At 48.4% G+C, this 23,530-nt stretch overlaps 1 protein-coding gene across 2 annotated transcripts in view; it reads left to right on the forward strand.

Moving 5' to 3' along the window:
• The window catches only part of LOC142256061 (tetraspanin-4-like), a 187,664-nt gene that overhangs the window by 9,565 nt on the left and 154,569 nt on the right, over positions 1-23,530 (forward strand). Inside the window, exon 1 of one of the 2 annotated variants that reach the window (XM_075327566.1) lies at positions 5,680-5,864. The exons of the other annotated variant lie outside the window; for it this stretch is intronic. The gene's annotated coding sequence lies outside the window, so the exon portion shown is untranslated. Of the gene's footprint in view, positions 1-5,679; positions 5,865-23,530 lie in introns of those variants that run through there. 2 annotated transcript variants of the gene reach the window in all.

Consider the following 23,530-nt stretch of genomic DNA (forward strand, 5'->3'; position numbering starts at 1 on the left):
CAGATTCCCTTTAAGCACAGATATAATGATATAAAGCAATACTATTACTCACTATCTGCCCATAATATTTATATAATGCATGCAATCTTAAAGTGATGGCAAGAATATTGCACTTTACCCCACACAAAAGAAAAGAATAAAAGAGAAAAAATAACATTTATAAAAAAAAAATGTCCTCCGTCTCAGATATGCAGCCGCTCCTCCTGTCCCTACGACAAAACTGCAGCTGGATATTACTACATAAACTTATTTCCTGATATCGAAGATTTTCAGTGTTGGGTGGTAAAGTCAATAGAGTCTTTAATAACATGCAGATACAGTGTCACTTTCAAAAAGGCCGAATATAGTAATAATCTGCAGATAAATCGCATTTATATCATATCTAAATCATTACTAGAGCAGCGGCTGCAGGGAGAAAATGAAGATCTATCCTCCCTGGAGCTGCTTGCTTCCAGTTATTACAGTGGTGGAGGAAAATCTGTTAGGCCTTCTTCACATGTCCGTGTTTCCACACGTACCAGAGACACAGACACATGTAGACCCATTAAATTCAAAGGGTTTGTGTCCGTGTTTTCACACGCATGTCTGTGTGCTCCACACAGTAACATGTCAGTTGTCTTCCGGTAGCACTCACATGGACCGCACACTGATGTGATCCGTGTGACATGTACCGGAGAAAACACAGGTCACATAAAATGAAAAAAATTTTATACTTACCTGTCTCCAGCAATGCCGTCGCTTCCGGGTCCTGCTCATTATGCCTCATTAATATTCACTGCACTTACTGTAAACCGGAAGCAAGTGTGACAGCAGCTAATTATGCCTCATGAATATTCACTGCACTGACTGCGGACTGGAAGCAAGTGTGACAGTAGCTCATTATGCCTCATGAATATTCAATTCAGTACACTGATTGTGGACCGGAAGCAAGTGTGACAGTAGCTCATTATGCTTCATGGATATTCACTGAACTTACTGGGGACCCAGAAGCAAGTGTGACAGGACAGCAGCTCATTAAGCCTCATGATTATTCACTGCACTGCCTGTGGACCTGGAAGCAAGTGTAACAGTAGCTCGTTATGCCTCATGAATATTCACTACACTAACTACGAATCAGGAAGCAAATGTGACAGCAGTGATTATGCCTCATGAATATTCCCCGCTCTTACTGTGGACCTGGAAGCGAGTGTCACAGCAGCTCATTATGCCTCATGAATATTCAGTGCACTGACTGTGGACCCAGAAGCAAGTGTGACAGCAGCTCATTATGCCTCATGAATATTCCCCGCTCTGACTGTGGACCTGGAAGCAAGTGTGACAGCAGCTCATTATGCCTCATGAATATTCAGTGCACTGATTGTGGACTGGAAGCAAGTGTGACAGTAGCTCATTATGCTTCATGAATATTCACTGAACGGACTGCAGACCCAGAAGCAAGTGTGACAACAGCTCATTATGCCTCATGAATAGTCACTACACAGACTGTGCACCCGGAAGCAAGTGTAACAGCAGCTAATTATACCTCATTAATATTCACTGCACAGACTATGGACCCGGAAGCAAGTGTGACAGTATCTCATTATGCCTCATGAATATTCACTGCACTGACTGCAGACCCAGAAGCAAGTGTTACAGCACAGCAGCGTATTAAGCCTCATGAATATTCACTGAACTGACTGTGGACCGGAAGCAAGTGTGACAGTAGCTCATTATTCCTCATGAATATTCAGTGCACTGATTGTGGACCCAGAAGCAAGTGTGTCAACCGTTCATTATGTCTCATGAATATTCACTACTCTGACTGGGGATCCGGAAGCAAGTGTGACAGCAGCTTATTATTCGTAATGAATATTCATTACACTGGGGACCCAGAAGCAAGTGTGACAGCACAGCAGCTCATTAAGCCTCATAAATATTCACTGCACTGCCTGCGGACCTGGAAGGAAGTGTGGCAGTAGCTCATTATGTCTCATGAATATTCACTGCACTGACTGCAGACCTGGAAGCAAGTGTGACACTAGCTCATTATGACTCATGAATATTCACTGCACTGACTGTGGGCCCGGAAGCAAATGTGACAGCAGCGCCGGAGACAGGTAAGTATACATGTAAGTTCATGCTGTCCACACACACGGACGGCCTTACGTACCTTCCCCATGGACCGTCACGTTTGCAGCATATGGGCACATTTTTCTTAAATCTGATCCACAATGCTTGCCCTGTGATACGCAGGCGATTTATCATCCTCTACATATATGACCCTCGTGCACCTGACCTACCCTAACAACAAAAAAAGGCCAATTGATCGCTTGTGATTTACAATGGGAACAGTTTAGGTCAAAAGCCTGTAGTTGTGCATAGCTGTCATGCATTCCCCCACTTCCCATGATCTGTTGGCCACATGCTCCATATACAGTACAAATGTCACCAGGAATGCCGGGCCCTCCCCTCCCCCCACCGCCTGTCTAAGATGCCAAATAATTGTCACTTGTCACATAGCTGAAAAGAAAGGCTTGTCCTTCTGGCCGTGCACTTTTTATTGCATGTCACACTATAATTGGTGCGTAGTGTCTTTTTTGCTGCAAAAAATAAAAAAAATTACATTTTAAAGTCATTCTTTACATTTTTTGGATGGACAAAACAAGGGATTATTGTAACCGGAGGTCATACCAGTGTCCACCACCAGGTGGCGCAATTCAACATATTATATTTATAAATATAGGGTCATATTATCAAATAAGAAATAATAGAATGGTGCAATATTTGGGTACAGAGTCTCTTATACTTGTACATGAAGACGAGTCCCTGACATGGAAGAATTTAGGCTGGTTTCACACTACGTCTTTTTAACATCCGTTTAAAACGTTTTTTTTAGCGGAAGTACGGATCCAGTGCAAATGCGTTTTCATTTCAATGCATTTGCAATGGACTCGCGTTAACATGCGTTCACCTGCGTTTGCCTGCGTTATAGTGCGGATCCGGTGACTTGCAGTTTTTTAACATGTTTCAAAAACGCTACTTGTAGCGTTTTTGAGCTGCGTCAAAATACTGCAAGTCACCGGATCCTGACTAAACAGCATGCAAACGCAGGTGAACGCTGGCGTGCTGATAGACAGGATCCTGCTTTTGTACTGAGCATGCCCAGAAAGTACTGAGCATGCCCAGAACCAGTCTCGCGTGATCTGTCTCTCTCCTCCTCCTCCCTCCCTCACCCTCTCTCTCTCTCTCTATCTATGTCTTTCCCCCTTCCTCTCTCCCACCTGAGAGCTGCGGACACTCGTAACCAAGGTAAATATCGCGTAACCACTTCTCTTAGTTACCCGATGTTTACATTGGTTACGTGTGCAGGGAGCCCGACTCCTAGCAGCTGCAGACACTCGTAACCAAGATAAATATCGGGTATCCAAGGCCGATGTTTACCTTGGTTACCAGCGTCTGCAGCTGTCAGAAGCCGGCTCCCAGTCTAGTTCCCCTCACTCCCGATCACATGACTCCAATGCCCGCCCCTAAACATCCAGTGCAGGATCCTGCAAAATAACACATGCGTTTGCATACGTTATTTGCTGTAAAAGCAGGATCCGTACTTCCGCTAAAAAAAACGTTTTCAGCGGATGTTAAAAAGACGTAGTGTGAAACCAGCCTTAGGCTACTTTCACACATCCGGTTTGAGCCCTGCGGCTCAATCCGGCTGTGAAAACTATGCAACGGATGCGGTGAAAACACCGCATCCTTTGCATCAGTTTTTACATGCGGCCGGTCCGGTTTTTTCCGGTTGCGGCATGCTACTGAGCATGCGCAGTGGAAAATACCGCATGCGGCGACCGGATGCGGTTTTTTCCGCATCGCGCCGCATCCGGCCTCCATAGGGATGCATTGAAAAATGCGCCGCAGCGGCCGGATGCGGCGCGATGCGGTGTTTTTTGCCGGAGCAAAAAACGTTGCAGGGTACGTTCGATCCGGCCGCCGCATCGGCTAAATCTGCCGCATGCGGCAAAAAACCGGACCGAACGCAAGCCCCTGCGGCACAATGCGGCACTAATGTAAGTCAATGCAAAAAAAACCGCAATCGGCGTTACAAAAGCCGGTTGCGGTTTTTCTGCAGAACGCCGTATTGTGCCGCAGAGCAAAAGTCCGGATGTGTGAAAGTACCCTTACTGTTTTTGGGACTAATGGATGTCTCAAGGTATAAAGCACCCATCCATCGATAGAAATGCTCTTCCATATGAGACATCCAAGGAGAGGTATTTTCCCCAATGCTTTCCATAGGAGACCTCCAAGGAGAGACATTTTCCTCAATGCTTTCCATAGGAGACATCCAAGAAGAGGCATTTTCTCCAATGCTTTCCATAAGAGACATCCAAGGAGAGACATTTTCCTCAATGCTTTCCATAGGAGACATCCAAGAAGAGGCATTTTCTCCAATGCTTTCCATAGGAGACATCCAAGGAGAGACATTTTCCCTAATGCTTGCAATAGGAGACCTCCAAGAAGAGGCATTTTCTCCAATGCTTTCCATAGGAGACTTCCAAGGAAAGGCATTTTCCCTATTGCTTTCCATAAGAGACATCCAAGGAGAGGCATTTTCCCTACTGCTTTCCATAGGAGACCTCCAAGGAGAGACATTTTCCCTATTGCTTTCCATAAGAGACTCCAAGGAAAGGCATTTTCCCTATTGCTTTCCATAAGAGACTCCAAGGAAAGGCATTTTCCCTATTGCTTTCCATAAGAGACTCCAAGGAAAGGCATTTTCCCTATTGCTTTCCATAAGAGACTCCAAGGAAAGGCATTTTCCCTATTGCTTTCCATAAGAGACTCCAAGGATAGGCATTTTCCCTATTGCTTTCCATAAGAGACTCCAAGGAGAGAAATTTTCACCATTGCTTTCCATAGGAGACATCCAAGGACAGGCATTTTCCCTATTGCTTTCCATAAGAGACATCCAAGGAGAGACATTTTCCCCAATGCTTTCCATGGGAGACTCCAAGGAGAGGCATTTTCCACAATGCCTTCTATAGGAAACATCCAAGGAGAGACATTTCCCTATTGCTTTCCATAGGAGACATCCAAGGAGAGACAAAATATTTCTTAGCTGCAGTGTAAAGCATGGTGGACAGGTTTCTCCTTAGTTCTCCGGTGTAATACCCTCTCACTTCTCCCCCCCCTTTTTCGCACCCATATATGATTAGCGCAGCATTTCCTCTCTATTATTTTCCTGAACGTGTCCAACTTAATCCAGATGTCACCACACCAGACAATGCAAAATGGGAATTTAACCCCCCCCCCCCCCCAAACGATCTCATGTATTACGGGAAAGTGTTTGCACCGCACTAGCCTGAATGGCATCCAAAAAAACAGGAAAAAAAAGTGAAAAAAAGGCAAATCTCGGGGGACATTTTCATCTCTGCTCTCGAATATTCCGCCTGAATCTCATCCAAGTATGGAGAAAAGGTTATTGCTTAAAGTTTGTGAAGTGGAAAGAAAAAAAAAAAGTTTGAGAAAACTTCTGGCCAAGTATTAAAAATAACCTCTCGCGCACATATTGTCTGAATTATCCAGCACCCCTTGTGCGGCTCCCATAGGAGTGTGTGCCCCCCTCCCATTTCCTCCTGTAAGACCCTCACCTAACAACTCCCAATCACAAGACTAGTCCCAGCCCCTCTTTTAGCTGCGCCGCTGCCCTCACAGCCAGACACTACTGGGCTGACACTGGGAACCACAGAGCTCTGCAACTGGGAAGGGGATTACAGTATATAGTCCATGGTGCGGTGGAGAAGCCCAGAGGATCAACAATAACATCCTATCTGCGGAGTCCAGCCATCCACTACTGATTTGTGAGGCTGCCCTGTCCCTACGTCTGTGCAGAGGTAAGCGGCGTCCTTTGGTGGCTGCTGTGGGCTCCTTTAAAAAGTTGCACCATTCTTCTCTATGGCACTGGGGGTCCTGTTTAGGCACAAAGTTGCACCATTCCTCTGTATGGCACGAGGTCCTGTTTTGGCACAAAGTTGCACTATTCCATATGGCCACAGGGGTCCTGTTTTGGCACAAAGTTGCACTATTCCATATGCACAGGGGTCCTGTTTTGGCATAAAGTTGCACTATTCCATATGGCACAGGGGTCCTGTTTTGGCATAAAGTTGCACTATTCCATATGGCACAGGGGTCCTGTTTTGGCATAAAGTTGCACTATTCCATATGGCACAGGGGTCCTGTTTTGGCATAAAGTTGCACTATTCCATATGGCACAGGGGTCCTGTTTTGGCACAAAGTTGCACTATTCCATATGGCACAGGGGTCCTGTTTTGGCATAAAGTTGCACCACTCTTCTATATGGTAAGGGAGTCCTATTTTGGCAAAAAGTTGCACCATTCTATATGGTAAGGTGGTCCTGTTTTGGCACAAAGTTGTGCCATTCTTCTATATGGCACTGGGGGTCCTATTTAGGCACAAAGTTGCACCATTCCTCTGCATGGCACGAGGTCCTGTTTTGGCACAAAGTTGCACCATTCTTCTGTATGGCAAGGGGGTCCTGTTTAGGCACAAGGTTGCACCATTCTTCTATATGGTAAGGGGGTCCTTTTTTTGGCACAAAGTTGCACCATTCTTCTATATGGTAAGGGAGTCCTGTTTTGGCACAAAGTTGCACCATTCTTTTGTATGGCACCGAGGTCCTGTTTTGGCACAAACTTGCACCATTTTTTTGGTAAGGGGGTCCTGTTTTGGCACAAAGTTGCACTATTCGTTTATATGGTAAGGGAGTCCTGTTTTGGCACAAAGTTGCACCATTCTTTTGTATGGCACCGAGGTCCTGTTTTGGCACAAACTTGCACCATTTTTTTGGTAAGGGGGTCCTGTTTTGGCACAAAGTTGCACCATTCTTCTATATGGTAAAGGGGTTCTGTTTTGCCACAAATTTGCACCATTCTATATGGTAAGGGGGTCCTGTTTTGGCACAAAGTTGCACTATTCGTTTATATGGTAAGGGGTCCTGTTTTGGCACAAAGTTGCACCATTCTTCTGTATGGCTTGGGGTCCTGTTTTGGCATAGTGGGGGGAGCAGCTAGAAGTCAGATGGTAATAGGGCACTTTATGGCACTCCACGAAAAAGTATCACACACCTATATATGATTTCTTTCTTCTTTTATGGTTCATTTCTTGCTTGTAACTATCGACTATATATAAATGCTAAAGTGGAACTCCATCCTTAGGTCATTGCTTGGTTCCAATAATTTGGGGCAATGTGACCCCATGCTTATTGGTACCGCCCTACCCTACAAGGGTTGAGTTCACATGTCCAGTATTCATCTGAATTCATTGGAAAAAACGTTTTCCAAACAGCACGGATGTCACACGAACCACACACTGATGTGATCAGTGTGACATGTACAGGAAGACATCCATTTTCTGAAATTAAATTGGATTTTTATACTGACCTGTCTCCGGTGCTGCTGTTGCTTTCGGGTCCGCTCATTAGGCCTCATGAATATTCACTGCATTGACTGTTGACCCAGAAGCAAGTGTGACAGCAGCACCGGAGACAGGTAAGTATACAAGTTCATGCTGTCCGTGTGCTATCCGATATATACTAATATGATCCATGTGACATCAGTGTGACACGTCCCAGAGGACAACCAAGTCACTAAAAAAAGAGGATTTTTATACTTACCTGTTTCCGCCGCTGCGTTACTTCCTGGTCTCGCTCATTATGCCTCATGAATATTCACTATGACGATAATGCCGGAGACAGGTAAGTATACTTACCTGTCTCCGGCACTGCTTTCTTGGGCGCTCATTATGCCCTCACTTCCCGCTCATTATGCCTCATGAATATTCACTGCACTGACCCGGATGCAAGTGTGACAGCAGCGCCGTAGACAGGTAAGTACAGTATACAAGTTCATGCTGTCCGTGTGCTATCTGGTGTCATACTAATGTTATCCATGTGACATCAGTGTGACACATCCCGAAGGACAACCAGGTCACTGAAAAAAGAGGAATTTTATACTTACCTGTTTCTTGCACTGACATTACTTCCAGGTCCCGCTCATTATCCCTCATGAATATTCACTGCACTGACTGTGGACCCAGACGCAAATGTAACATCAATGCCAGAGACAGGTAAGTATACTTACCTGACTCTGGCACTGCTGTCTTTGGCTCTGCTGTAACTTCCTGGTCCTGCTCATTATGCATCATGAATATTCACTATGACGGTAATGCCGGAGACAAGTAAGTACACTTACCTGTCTCCGGCACTGCACTGACCCGGAAGCAAGTATGACAGCAGTGCCGCAGACAGGTAAGTATAAATGTTTATGCTGTCCGCGTGCTATCCGGATGTCACACGGATAGCACACGGAGAGCACGCACACGGACGACCATACAGACCTGCACCACAGACTAAGAAAGGCGTTGTGTGCACCTACCCCTAGACTTGTATCTAAATACTCTGCTCAAGGCAAGTAGCTTGTTTGTACCCCTTCTTCTCAGACTTAGTACCCAGGGCACGTTCCCTACTTGTCCCTAATCCTAGGATCGGGGAGAGTTTCCAAAAACTGGTCCCCATCAGACCCAACCACTAGTGATTGATGAGAGGTCACGGAATCCGCAGGTTGTAGTAAAGCCACAGTTTTGTGGGTGCGTCGTCTGCGGCTCGCTCATATGAATGGTTGGTTTTACTAGCACAACTTCCTTTTTTACTGACTGTTATTAAATGGGCTGACATTTGGCAGGGATAAACATGCAAGCGCTGGTAGCCAAGTGTCTGAAGTACACAAAGTTACTGGCTGCGGCCCCAGAGATATAATGACGGCCCCAAAGCCCGGAGCTGATGAGTTATTGGACATAAAGTGTTTTTCAGAGCGCCCGTCCCAATCGAAATACCACTACATAAAACTACCCCCCTTTATGCTGCCACTGGGCATTGAGTAGCAGTGTGATGTTGACTTATAGGTTTGCCTTGAAGAGCTGTGTTTGTGTCTGGATATGTAACACGAAGGCAAATCCAGAATATGGCGCCCTTTAACTTCAAGGAATGTATCACTTACGTGGAAGGGGTTAATAGAGGTCAGAAAATAGGAGGTATGATACTGAAAAAAGGGTCAATTTGATATATACAGTGGGTACGGAAAGTATTCACACCCCTTTACATTTTTAATTTTTTTTTTCATTGCAGCCATTTGGTAAATTCAAAAAAGTTCATTGTTTTCTCATTAATGTACACTCTGCACCCCATCCCCCTTCTTGTCAGGAAAAACAAATGTAGAAATTTTTGCAAATTTTTGAAACAAGGAAAACTGAAATCTCACATGGTGATAAGTATTCAGCCCCTTCGCTCAGTGTTGAGTAGAGGCGCCCTCCCTTTTGAGCTAGTACAGCCATGAGTCTTCTTGGGATCCTGGATTTGGGGATCCTCGGCCATTCTTCCTTACAGATCCTCTCCAGTTCCGTCAGGTTGGATGGTGAACGTTGGTGGACGCCATTTTCAGGTCATTATGTAGAGATGCTCAATTGGGTTTAGGTCAGGGCTCTGGTTGGGCCGGTCAAGAATGGTCACAGAGTTGTTCTGAAGCCACTCCTGTATTATTTTTGCTGTGCTTAGGGTCATTGTCTTGTTGGAAGGTGAACCTTCGGCCAAGTCTGAGGTCCAGAGCACTCTGGAAGAGGTTTTCTTCCAGGATATCTCTGTACTTGAATGCATTCATCTTTCCTTCAATTGCAACCAGTCGTCCTGTCCCTGCCCCCATAGCATGATGCTGCCACCACCATGTTTCACTGTTGGGATTGTATTGGGCAGGTGATGAGCAGGGCCTGGTTTTCTCCACACATACCGCTTAGATTTATCACCAAAAAGTTCTATCTTCGTCTCATCAGACCAGAGAATCTTATTTCTCATAGTCTGGGAGTCCTTCATGTGTTTTTTTGCAAACTCTATGCGGCTTTCATATGTCTTGCACTGAGGAGAGGCTTCCATCGGGTCACTCTGCCATAAAGGCCCAACTGGTGGAGGGCTGCAGTGATAGGTGACTTTGTGGAACTTTCTCCCATCTCCCTACTGCATCTCTGGAGCTCAGCCACAGTGATCTTGGGGTTCTTCTTTACGTCTCTCACCACGTCTCCTCTCCCACGATTGCTCAGTTTGGCTGGACGGCCACGTCTAGGAAGAGTTCTGATGGTCCCAAACTTCTTCCATTTAAGGATTATGGAGGCCACTGTGCTTTTAAGAACCTTGAGTACTGCAAAAATTCTTTTGTAACCTTGACCAGATCTGTGCCTTGCCACAATTCTGTCTCTGAGCTCCTTGGGCAGTTCCTTTGACCTCATGATTCTCATTTGGTGTGACATGCAGTGTGAGGTGTGAGGTCTTATATAGACAGGTGTGCGCCTTTCCCAATCAGGTCCTATCAGTGTAATTACACACAGCTGGACTCCAATGAAGGAGTAGAACCATCTCAAGGAGGATCACAAGGAAATGGACAGCATGTGACTTACATATGAGTGTCTGAGCAAAGGGGCTGAATACTTATGACCATGTGATATTTCAGATTTTCTTGCTTAATACATTTGCAAAAAATATCTACATTTCTGGGGGGTTTTTTTCTGTCAAGATGGGGGATGGGGTGCAGAGTGTACATTAATGAGAAAATAATGAACTTTTTTGAATTTACCAAATGGCTGCAATGAAACCAAGAGTGAAAAATTTAAAGGGGTTTGAATACTTTCCGTACCCACTGTATATATGGATCTTGTGTGACTACTCAACTGATTTTTGGGAGGGAGGTTGCGGCTTGGATCACCTACCAATATCACCAACCATTGTCTTGCAATGGTGTACATCTAAATATTTATGACAACCCCTACCATTAATATTTCATAACCGGGCATATGGAAAGGGGGTCTCCACACCAAAACGTCCTCCACTAATATTTTTGGATTTTTGGAATATTGGCAGCAAGTGCTGATCATATCACATAGATTTAGGAATCTACTGGTCCATGTTGGGTCCCATGATGTTGGTACAGATCAAACTGATACACAGGGATCCCTATTTTGGCCGCATTCCCCAAGTCTTCCCCCAACGTGATTAGCAGAAGGAGATGTTTCCAGTTTTCTGCTGGGAAATATACGGTTTCCACCACAGCAGACGGCCGCGCTTTACTGCGTTGTTAAATTCTACATTGTTTTGGTTGGAAGAAGAACTTATGTGTTTTCGACTGGATGGAACATCACTTTTTATGGGTGTTGGTGCAGCTGATTTTACGAGAAAACCACAGGACCAGTGACTAAGCTCGTCAACTAATAAAACCGTCACTTGGATGGAAGTTCAGACACGGAGGAGGAGGGGCGAGACCATCGGTAATGATTACCATTCCATGCACATAGTCTCCAGAGAAGCCAACGAGGTCTTCTGCTCTGGAGATAGAGACATCACTCTATCCGGCCATTCTCAAGTCTCAACCGGATATTCATCCTCAGATATTCAAGTCCACCGTGTAGACCCATTGCTTGCTTGTAAGATTTGGGAACTTCCAGATGGAACTTGTCACTTGGATGGAAGTACATACACAGAGGAGGAGGGGCGAGACCATTGGTAATGATTACCATTCCATGCACTGAGTCTCCGGAACGGCCAACGAGGTCTTCTGCTCTGGAGATAGGATGATGTCTCCATCTCCATCTGGCCATTCTCAAGTCTCAACTGGATGTTCATCCTCAGATATTCAAGTCCACCATTTAGACCCATTAGGAAATTACAGATGGAACCCGTCACTTGGATGGAAATGCAGACATGGAAGAGGAGGGGCGAGAGCATCGGTAATGATTACCATTCCATACACATAGTCTCTGGTGAAGCCAACAAGGTCTTCTGCTTTGGCGATGGAGACATCATCATATCCGGCCTTTCTCAGATCTCAACTGGATGTTCATCCTCAGATATTCAAGCCCACCATTTAGACCCATTGATTACTTGTAAGTTTTGTGAACTTCCAAATGGAACCCATCACTGGGATGGAAGTACAGACAAGGAGGAGAGGTGAGACCATTAGTAATGATTACCATTCCATGCACCTAGTCTCCGGAGCGGCCAACGAGGTCTTCTGCTCTGGAGATGGAGACATCATCCTATCTGGCCATTCTCAAGTCTCAACTAGATGTTCATCCTCAGATATTCAAGCCCACCATTTAGACCCATTGCTTACTGGTAAGATTTGGGGACTTCTAGACCAGTGTTTCTCAACTCCAGTCCTCAAGACCCTCCAACAGATGAGGTTTTCGGGTGTTCATCAATCAGGTTTTCAGAATCTACAATGGGAAAGGGGTTTAACTTTAATGCAGCAATGAACGGCACGTGGGAAAACTGCAGATGTGTGTACACGCGACACCTGGATGTCAGAGGTCAGACTGTGCAAAGTAAGAGTAGACACAAATAGCCAAACTTCTCCCAAAAGCCTGAGAAATTAGATTGGGCATTTTTAAAATCTGTGATATATCGTGCACAGTTACATACAGCCCCCTTTCATGCACACATAACTACTGATGAGCGAGCACTACAGAGCACCCGAGCATGGTAGTGCCCGCTCATCACTAGTTACCAGTACTGAGCACCCGAGCATGGTAGTGTCCGCTCATCACTAGTTACCAGTACTGAGCACCCGAGCATGGTAGTGTCCGCTCATCACTAGTTACCAGTACTGAGCACCCGAGCATGGTAGTGCCCGCTCATCACTAGTTACGAGTACTGAGCACCCGAGCATGGTAGTGCCCGCTCATCACTAGTTACCAGTACTGAGCACCCGAGCATGGTAGTGTCCGCTCATCACTAGTTACCAGTACTGAGCACCTGAGCATGGTAGTGTCCGCTCATCACTAGTTACCAGTACTGAGCACCTGAGCATGGTAGTGTCCGCTCATCACTAGTTACCAGTACTGAGCACCTGAGCATGGTAGTGTCCGCTCATCACTAGTTACCAGTACTGAGCACCCGAGCATGGTAGTGCCCGCTCATCACTAGTTACCAGTACTGAGCACCTGAGCATGGTAGTGCCCGCTCATCACTAGTTACGAGTACTGAGCACCCGAGCATGGTAGTGCCCGCTCATCACTAGTTACGAGTACAGAGCACCCGAGCATGGTAGTGCCCACTCATCACTAGTTACGAGTACTGAGCACCTGAGCATGGTAGTGCCCACTCATCACTAGTTACGAGTACAGAGCACCCGAGCATGGTAGTGCCCGCTCATCACTAGTTACGAGTACTGAGCACCCGAGCATGGTAGTGCCCACTCATCACTAGTTACGAGTACAGAGCACCCGAGCATGGTAGTGCCCGCTCATCACTAGTTACGAGTACTGAGCACCCGAGCATGGTAGTGCCCGCTCATCACTAGTTACGAGTACAGAGCACCCGAGCATGGTAGTGCCCACTCATCACTAGTTACGAGTACTGAGCACCTGAGCATGGTAGTGCCCACTCATCACTAGTTACGAGTACTGAGCACCCGAGCATGGTAGTGCCCGCTCATCACTAGTTACGAGTACTGAGCACCCGAGCATGGTAGTGCCCACTCATCACTAGTTACGAGTACAGAGCACCCGAGCATGGTAGTGCTCGCTCATCACTAGTTACGAGTACTGAGCACCTGAGCATGGTAGTGCCCGCTCATCACTAGTTACTAGTACAGAGCACCCGAGCATGGTAGTGCTCACTCATCACTAGTTACGAGTACTGAGCACCTGAGCATGGTAGTGCCCGCTCATCACTAGTTACCAGTACTGAGCACCCGAGCATGGTAGTGCCCGCTCATCACTAGTTACAAGTACTGAGCACCCGAGCATGGTAGTGCCCGCTCATCACTAGTTACAAGTACTGAGCACCTGAGCATGGTAGTGCCCGCTCATCACTAGTTACCAGTACTGAGCACCCGAGCATGGTAGTGCCCGCTCATCACTAGTTACAAGTACTGAGCACCTGAGCATGGTAGTGCCCGCTCATCACTAGTTACCAGTACTGAGCACCTGAGCATGGTAGTGTCCGCTCATCACTAGTTACGAGTACTGAGCACCTGAGCATGGTAGTGTCCGCTCATCACTAGTTACGAGTACTGAGCACCTGAGCATGGTAGTGCCCACTCATCACTAGTTACGAGTACTGAGCACCCGAGCATGGTAGTGCCCGCTCATCACTAGTTACGAGTACTGAGCACCCGAGCATGGTAGTGCCCGCTCATCACTAGTTACGAGTACTGAGCACCCGAGCATGGTAGTGCCCACTCATCACTAGTTACGAGTACTGAGCACCCGAGCATGGTAGTGCCCGCTCATCATTATGGTAGTTATCACTGTGGATCATCACTGGACCATCCCTTCAAGCTTTGCTAATGCAATACTTTCAAGCTTAATATTGTGGAAATGGTCATAATATTATTATTCCTTAAATTTTCCAATTCAGACACACAAAAATAAATAAAAAAGATGACATGTAGATTTCATGGCCACATTCCTGGAGCATGAGAGTAATCAGTAATCCGACCTCACCACGCGTTTCGGGTCATGTTAGACAATTTAATGGGATCCACATAGCTAATCTTCGAGTTGGCGGAACTTTGGCAGAATTTATTGAATATGTCGGGAAACACGGGGCCGTAAAAAACACAGATTTGGATAGTCACGTACCTCTTGGAAATCCCTGAGCTAAAAATATGGACTAAAGTCGGAGAACGTCCCACACATAGAAATGAGTGAAGGGAAAGGTATGTGTTCACACGTGACGTTTTGATGTGACGGTGATGTGTATTTTGGGGAAGACGGTCCCCAACCCGGGGTCTTCCCTGAAGGAATAGGATGATATAGCTTTGTGTGTCAATTATTGGTCCCTTTTGGGTTTTTGGCACCAGTCTTCCCGAATGCGCAGTAATGGTGTAAGCCGGATCATATGGGCCGCATGTGTTTTCCATCAGACAGAAGGAACCTGCACACATCTGCTCGGCCGGCACCATGTCTCAGGCCGGTGTTGTGTACTTTACCATTAGTGTCAGGGTTTTCCCCATGACCCCTCCATTTCCGGCCTGTCTGCTTAGTCACCACTTCACTTCTCCGAATACAAAGTGAAGATTAAAGTCCCCACGACCGACCGCATCAACCAACACCGTCTGCATCCAAACACAAGATGGGGGCGCAGATCACCGCAAGCATCAACTAGAAATTCACATATTTGATGTGGTCACTTTGTGGTCTCCGCATTATCCTTGGGAAAGTTATGGCCATTTGCTATTTTCTAAAAAGGAAGATATGCAGCTGCAGACCAGCAGGACAGTGCCCCGAAATGTACGGGTCCTAAGCACAACGGAAAACAAATAAACATGAACATTTCTTTCTTCCGGAAACGTGTCCATAGTTGTATATATGCAGAACACCTTTATTCCCCTGAGCTGCAATACCAGACACAGCCATTGGTCAAAAGGGGCACTGTTTCTGTAATAAGCGTCTATAAGTTTCTACTTTCTCATATGATTTCTTAAAGGAAAGCTATCATCCAAAAAATAACTAGTGATGAGCGGGCACTACCATGCTCGGGTGCTCAGTACTGGTAACTAGTGATGAGCGGGCACTATCATGCTTGGTTGCTCGGTACTCGTAACTAGTGATGAGCGGGCACTACCATGCTCAGGTGCTCAGGACTCGTAACTAGTGATGAGCGGTCACTACCATGCTCAGGTGCTCAGTACTGGTAACTAGTAATGAGTGGGCACTACCATGCTCGGGTGCTCAGGACTCGTAACTAGTGATGAGCGGTCACTACCATGCTCAGGTGCTCTGTACTAGTAACTAGTAATGAGTGAGCACTACCATGCTCGGGTGCTCAGGACTCGTAACTAGTGATGAGCGGGCACTACCATGCTCAGGTGCTCAGGACTCGTAACTAGTGATGAGCGGGCACTACCATGCTCGGGTGCTCAGGTCTCGTAACTAGTGATGAGCGGGCACTATCATGCTTGGTTGCTCGGTACTCGTAACTAGTGATGAGCGGGCACTACCATGCTCAGGTGCACAGTACTCGTAACTAGTGATGAGCGGGCACTACCATGCTCAGGTGCTCTGTACTAGTAACTAGTGATGAGCGGGCACTACCATGCTCAGGTGCTCAGTACTCGTAACTAGTGATGAGCGGGCACTACCATGCTCAGGTGCTCTGTACTAGTAACTAGTGATGAGCGGGCACTACCATGCTTGGTTGCTCTGTACTAGTAACCAGTGATGAGCTGGCACTACCATGCTTGGTTGCTCGGTACTCGTAACTAGTGATGAGCGGGCACTACCATGCTCAGGTGCTCTGTACTATAGTAACCAGTGATGAGCTGGCACTACCATGCTTGGTTGCTCGGTACTCGTAACTAGTGATGAGCGGGCACTACCATGCTCATTATACAATGCAGCGGCAGCAGGTGGGATGTGTGATCGCAGCTCCATTCATCCTCTGTGGAGTGGGATGTGTGATCGCAGCTCCATTCATCCTCTGTGGGGTGGGGTGTGTGATCGCAGCTCCATTCATCCTCTGTGGGGTGGGGTTTGTGATCGCAGCTCCATTCATCCTCTGTGGAGTGGGATGTGTGATCGCAGCTCCATTCATCCTCTGTGGGGTGGGGTGTGTGACCACACCTCCATTCATCCTCTGTGGGGTGGGGTGTATGACTGCCGCTCCATTCATCCTCTGTGGGGTGGGGTGTGTGACCGCCGCTCCATTCATCCTCTGTGGGGTGGGGTGTGTGACCGCCGCTCCATTCATCCTCTGTGGGGTGGGATGTGTGACCGCAGCTCCATTCATCCTCTGTGGGGTGGGATGTGTGACCGCAGCTCCATTCATCCTCTGTGGGGTGGGATGTGTGACCGCAGCTCCATTCATCCTCTGTGGGGTGGGATGTGTGACCGCAGCTTCATTCATCCTCTGTGGGGTGGGATGTGTGACCGCAGCTCCATTCACCCTCTGTGGGGTGGGATGTGTGACCGCAGCTCCATTCACCCTCTGTGGGGTGGGATGTGTGACCGCACCTCCATTCATCCTCTGTGGGGTGGGATGTGTGACCGCAGCTCCATTCATCCTCTGTGGGGTGGGATGTGTGACCGCAGCTCCATTTATCCTCTGTGGGGTGGGGTGTGTGACCGCACCTCCATTCATCCTCTGTGGCGTGGGATGTGTGACCGCAGCTCCATTCATCCTCTGTGGGGTGGGATGTGTGACCGCAGCTCCATTCATCCTCTGTGGGGTGGGATGTGTGATCTCAGCTCCATTCATCCTCTGTGGGGTGGGATGTGTGACCACAGCTCCATTCATCCTCTGTGGGGTGGGATGTGTGACCGCAGCTCCATTCATCCTCTGTGGGGTGGGATGTGTGACCGCAGCTCCATTCATCCTCTGTGGGGTGGGGTGTGTGACCGCACCTCCATTCATCCTCTGTGGCGTGGGATGTGTGACCGCAGCTCCATTCATCCTCTGTGGGGTGGGATGTGTGACCGCAGCTCCATTCATCCTCTGTGGGGTGGGATGTGTGATCGCAGCTCCATTCATCCTCTGTGGGGTGGGATGTGTGACCGCAGCTCCATTCATCCTCTGTGGGGTGGGATGTGTGACCGCAGCTCCATTCATCCTCTGTGGGGTGGGATGTGTGACCGCAGCTCCATTCATCCTCTGTGGGGTGGGATGTGTGACCGCAGCTCCATTCATCCTCTGTGGGGTGGGATGTGTGACCGCAGCTCCATTCATCCTCTGTGGGGTGGGATGTGTGACCGCAGCTCCATTCATCCTCTGTGGGGTGGGATGTGTGACCGCAGCTCCATTCATCCTCTGTGGGGTGGGATGTGTGACCGCAGCTCCATTCATCCTCTGTGGGGTGGGATGTGTGATCGCAGCTCCATTCATCCTCTGTGGGGTGGGATGTGTGACCGCAGCTCCATTCATCCTCTGTGGGGTGGGGTGTGTGACCGCAGCTCCATTCATCCTCTGTGGGGTGGGATGTGTGACCGCAGCTCCATTCATCCTCTGTGGGGTGGGGTGTGTGACCGCAGCTCCATTCATCCTCTGTGGGGTGGGATGTGTGACCGCAGCTCCATTTATCCTCTGTGGGGTGGGGTGTGTGACCGCAGCTCCATTCATCCTCTGTGGGGTGGGATGTGTGACCGCAGCTCCATTCATCCTCTGTGGGGTGGGATGTGTGACCGCAGCTCCATTCATCCTCTGTGGGGTGGGATGTGTGATCGCAGCTCCATTCATCCTCTGTGGGGTGGGATGTGTGACCGCAGCTCCATTCATCCTCTGTGGGGTGGGGTGTGTGACCGCAGCTCCATTCATCCTCTGTGGGGTGGGATGTGTGACCGCAGCTCCATTCATCCTCTGTGGGGTGGGGTGTGTGACCGCAGCTCCATTCATCCTCTGTGGGGTGGGATGTGTGACCGCAGCTCCATTTATCCTCTGTGGGGTGGGGTGTGTGACCGCAGCTCCATTCATCCTCTGTGGGGTGGGATGTGTGACCGCAGCTCCATTTATCCTCTGTGGGGTGGGGTGTGTGACCGCAGCTCCATTCACCCTCTGTGGAGCAGTCAGATAAAAACAAGTGCAGCGCTCGCAGCCACTGAGGGAATGAATGGATCAGGGGTTGGGTCAGACATGAGCTCCAGTGTAATGGGGGATAAAAGTTGCACAGTTTGCTGATCAGTTCAGGTCCCAGCAATCAGACCCCACTGATGAATAAGTTATCACATACTTAGGCCATGTTCACACGTTCAGTATCTTACATCAGTATTTGTAGCCAAAATCAGTAGTGGGTGAAAAATGCAGAAGCGGTGCCCGTCTTTCTATTATACTTTTCCTCTCATTTTACTGATTTTACAAAACCTGGTTTTGGCTTCAAATACTGAGGTAAAAAACTCACCAAATACTGTGTTCCCGTGGCCTTACTAAAGGTGATTACTTGTTTTCACTGGAGAAGTGCATATTTACTGCAGTGTAATAATCACAGGACAGCGAGGGGTTAAACATTCAAATATTTAAACTATTGGAAATAAAGAATCTTCCCCATATTGATAGAGAGAAAAAGTGACCTCCAGACACAACACAATCCACTATACCAAGACCAATAATACCACATACAAGGGGGAAATACCGCCACACCATGACCAGACAACATATTACCACCACATAGTGACCAAATACAGCCACATACAAGAGAGAAATACTGCTACACCGTGACCAGATAACATATTACCAATACATAGTGATCAAACACCACCACATACAAGAGAGTAATACCGCCACACCATGACCAGATAACATATTACCAATTCATAGTGATCAAACACCACCACATACAAGAGAGTAATACCGCCACACCATGACCAGATAACATATTACCAATTCATAGTGATCAAACACCACCACATACAAGAGAGTAATACCGCCACACCATGACCAGATAACATATTACCAATTCATAGTGATCAAACACCACCACATACAAGAGAGTAATACCACCACACCATGACCAGATAACATATTACTAATACATAGTGATCAAACACAACCACATACAAGAGAGTAATACCGCCACACCATAATTAGACCACACAGTAACCAAATATTACCACATACAAGGGAGAAATACCACGACACTATGACCAGACTACCAAATAATACTACATACAGGAGACAAATACCACCAAACCATGACAAGACCACATATTACTAATAAACAATGACGAATACTACAATAAATGATCATGAATAAAAACCACAATACTAATAACATTAATATTACTGTGACGCCCTGGGCAAGCCAGGGGTCACAGGTCATTACACCACCACACCCTACATCCCAGTTAGGAACACCAAGGCTACTAAAATCCTTGTTGCCTTCCTCCAGGGGCTGATGTTCACACCAGGGGGTGGACCAGGCGGTTGGCTCCGCCTACCGAGGAGTTCACAGCCCTGGAGGCGGGAAAACCAGGCAGTTGAAGTCTAGCTGAGGGCTAGAGTGGAGTTCGGTTAAGGAAGTGGAAAGAACAGAGTCAGCTCAGGGAAGAGCTTGAGTCGAGTGAGAAAAGTGAAGTGAAAGTGAAGTAGTAGTGGAGCAAAGAAGAAAAGAGTAAAAGTGAACGTAGAAAGACCTGAAGTTGGTCCGGCTAAGTGCAGGACAGAGTCAGCAAGGTCAGCAACGGCGGTGACAGTCTGGAGGGGGACTGCTCGGAGGTTGCTGGAAGGACCGCGGACGGGTAGTGGCCCGGCGGTCTGGAGCAGTATACGAAGAACAGTCAGCACCAGGGCAGGGGCCTCTCGGACCCCGGCAAGGCTAGGAGTCGCCGTGAATTTGCCAAATTCGTCAGTGAAGGGGACGTCTGTTTCCAAATAACCAAGTCCCGATTGAAGGCAACAGTCCAACCATTGAGGAGACACACCGCCACCGCCAGGGCACCAGTTTCTCAGGGCCAGCGTCTGCGGGCAAAGTAGGGCTCCTCCGGCCTATATCCAAGCCGGGGAGCGGGTTACCGGTGGGAACCCATCGCTACCAACACAGAAACACTAGGTGCAGGTCAAAAGGACATCACCGTTACCTACTGGGGAAAGCAAGTGCAGCCGTCCGTGGGAACCGTCTTTCCAGCCGTGTGTTTTACCGAAAACTGTGTCAACGTCTCAGGCTGAGTGAGTACCACAGTGCCGCAAGGCACAGCGCTGCCCCCGCGTCCCTGCACCCCACCAAGCCCTGCATCACCCACCTAATCACTGGGCCCCGGGATCACCAACCCCTACCCACGGAGGGGCAACACAACAACTGGCTGCTCCATACCATCCTTTCCAGGATCCCCATACAGAGCAGCGGTGATGTCAACAAATCACCACAACCGTGGGTGGCGTCACGGACAATAACCAATCCCCACACCCAAAACCCCCTTTCACTCACGGGCGAGGAGCGCCGCTAGAGTCCCCGGGATCCGGCCCATCGCTCGAGCCACTGAGCAGCAGCAGGCCGCAGCAGCCGCGGCAGCCGGACCCGAGCAGCAGTGGGAGAGCGCGGCGTCCCCTCCTCCGCCCGCGACATTACCATCAGTGCCATTATACACAGGAGCTCTGTATATAGTGTCAGTGTACAGGTAATACAGTGATCACAGATGACTTTATAAGCAGGAGATCTGTATATAGGTAACGGGCCCCCCCATCCCTGTGCCGTGTAGCAACGGGCCCCTCCCCCATCCTTGTGTCGTGTACCAACACCCCCCCATCCTTGTGCAGTGTAGCAATGGTCCCCCCATCTTTGTGCAGTGTAGCAATGGTCCCCCCCATCCTTGTGCAGTGTAGCAATGGTCCCCCCATCCTTGTGCAGTGTAGCAATGGTCCCCCCCATCCTTGTGCAGTGTAGCAATGGTCCCCCCATCCTTGTGCAGTGTAGCAATGGTCCCCCCGATCCTTGTGCAGTGTATGAATGGGCCTCCCATCCTTGTGCAGTGTGGGAATGGGCCTCCCATCCTTGTGCAGTGTGGGAATGGGCCCTCCCGCATCCTTGTGCAGTGTGTGAATGGGCCCCCCCCCATCCTTGTGCAGTGTATGAATGGGCCCCCCATCCTTTAGTAAAATCCTCATTCCTGTCCCTTTCCTGTCCCCTATTATGCCGTTGTTCACACACACACACACACACACATTAGGCTAAGTTCACACACTGCGTTTTTTTGACGCTGCGTTTTGGTGCGTTTTTGCTCATTGCGTTTTTTAATCAGTGAACAATGCCATTAAAGATTGTTGAAGAAAAGAAAAAAAGGTCTGATGTCATTTCCTTTTTCAATATGCTCTTCATTCTCCACTAGTGTATGCAGGAGAGCAGACAGCTGCAGAACTACAAGGCTCAGCATGCTCCATCCAATAGTGTATGCAGGAGAGCAGACAGCAGCTGCAGAACTACAAGGCTCAGCATGCTCCATCCAGGACTGTATGCTGGAGTTTTTTTCCCCCAAAAAAATGACATGGGCTTTGCCATATTTTGGTATGCTAGCCAGGTACAGCAGGAAGCTACGGGCTGCCCCCAACCCCCAGCTGCCTATTTGTACCCGGCTGGGAACCAAAAATATAGGGAAGCCCTTTTTTTTTTAATTTCATGAATTTAATGAAATAATTTAAAAAAAAATGACGTGGGCTTCGCCCAATTTTCGAGTCCAGCCAGGTACAACTAGTCAGCTGGGGATTGGAATCCGCAGTGCACAGTGCCCAAGCTTTCTGGGCACCCCCGCTGCAGTCCGCAGGCGCACCAGAAAATGGTGCTTTCATAGAAGCGTCATCTTCTGGCGCTGTATCCAACTCTTCCAGCTGCCCTGATGCCGGGTGGCTCGCTGGGTAATAATGGGGTTAGGGATAGCTGTATATTATCAGCTGGCCCTAAGCCCGAAATTCATAGCGTCAGCCCAATATTAGACATGGCCACCATGAATTTCTAGTACAGATAAAAATATTTTTCTGTGTGTTGTGGTTTTTTTTTATTAGAAATAAAACACAACACAATTAGTGACTCCTTCTTTATTGAAATAAAGAACTCCCTTCCTCCGCAGCAATCCTGGGTCAAGGGTCCCGCGCCGTCCAATCCGGATCCAATATCATCTGATCGGTTTGCTGGAAGGCAAAGCGATCAGATGATGTGTCGGGTTCAAGAGCCTGAATCACATCACACAGCAGCTGACTGTATAAAAGCAGTTTATACAATCAGCTGATGCATCAGTGCAAAAAAAAAATACACACGTCCGATCACTGCAGAAGCTGCCGGTAATCAACTGATGAAGTCTCCTGACGGCATCAGCTGATCGTTTTAAGCCAGCCGGGCGGTAAAAAGCAAAGCGAGACTTACGATCAGCTGATGCGTCAGGTGACCACATCAGGTGATCACCGCCAGGTCCTGCAGCCATCGGACGTGCCCGGGAGCACACAGCCGGAGCTGTGTCCTGCGGTCTGGAAGGAGCAGCTGGAGGCAGCGCGGGAACGAGGAGGAGAGGTGAGAATATTTTTTTTTTCTTCGGCTCTCCCTGAGCGCTTACCTGCAGCCCTGCGTGTCCTCTTCTCTGCTCCCCCAGCGGCAGTGCGATGACGGCCGCTATGTCGGTGCGGGGCTGAGCAGCTCCTCCGCCTCCTGTCACCGGCCGCACTGTTCACATGTACGCGCATCTGAAAGATGCGCGTACATTTGAATAGCAGCGTGGTCTCCAGGACAGGTCTGGGACTTCCGCAGTGCAGGACCTACGGTAATATCACATGACTGTGATGTCACCACAGATCCTTGTGCTATCGCTACAGTTTGTGATTAATAGGCTGGGGGGCCCTCAGAGCGTGGGAGGGGGGCCCATCAGAGCGTGGGGGCCCTGCCCACTCTGCCCGCACATGACGGCCCCGCACTATGTAAGGCACAGGGGCCCACTGAGGGCCCGGGGCCTACCGGGGGATTCCCTGGTACCCCGGCGGGCCAGACCGACCATAGTTACGAGTACCGAGCACCCGAGCATGGTAGTGCCCGCT

Source organism: Anomaloglossus baeobatrachus, chromosome 11 (genome assembly GCF_048569485.1).
Source record: "Anomaloglossus baeobatrachus isolate aAnoBae1 chromosome 11, aAnoBae1.hap1, whole genome shotgun sequence".
Taxonomy (NCBI): domain Eukaryota; kingdom Metazoa; phylum Chordata; class Amphibia; order Anura; family Aromobatidae; genus Anomaloglossus; species Anomaloglossus baeobatrachus.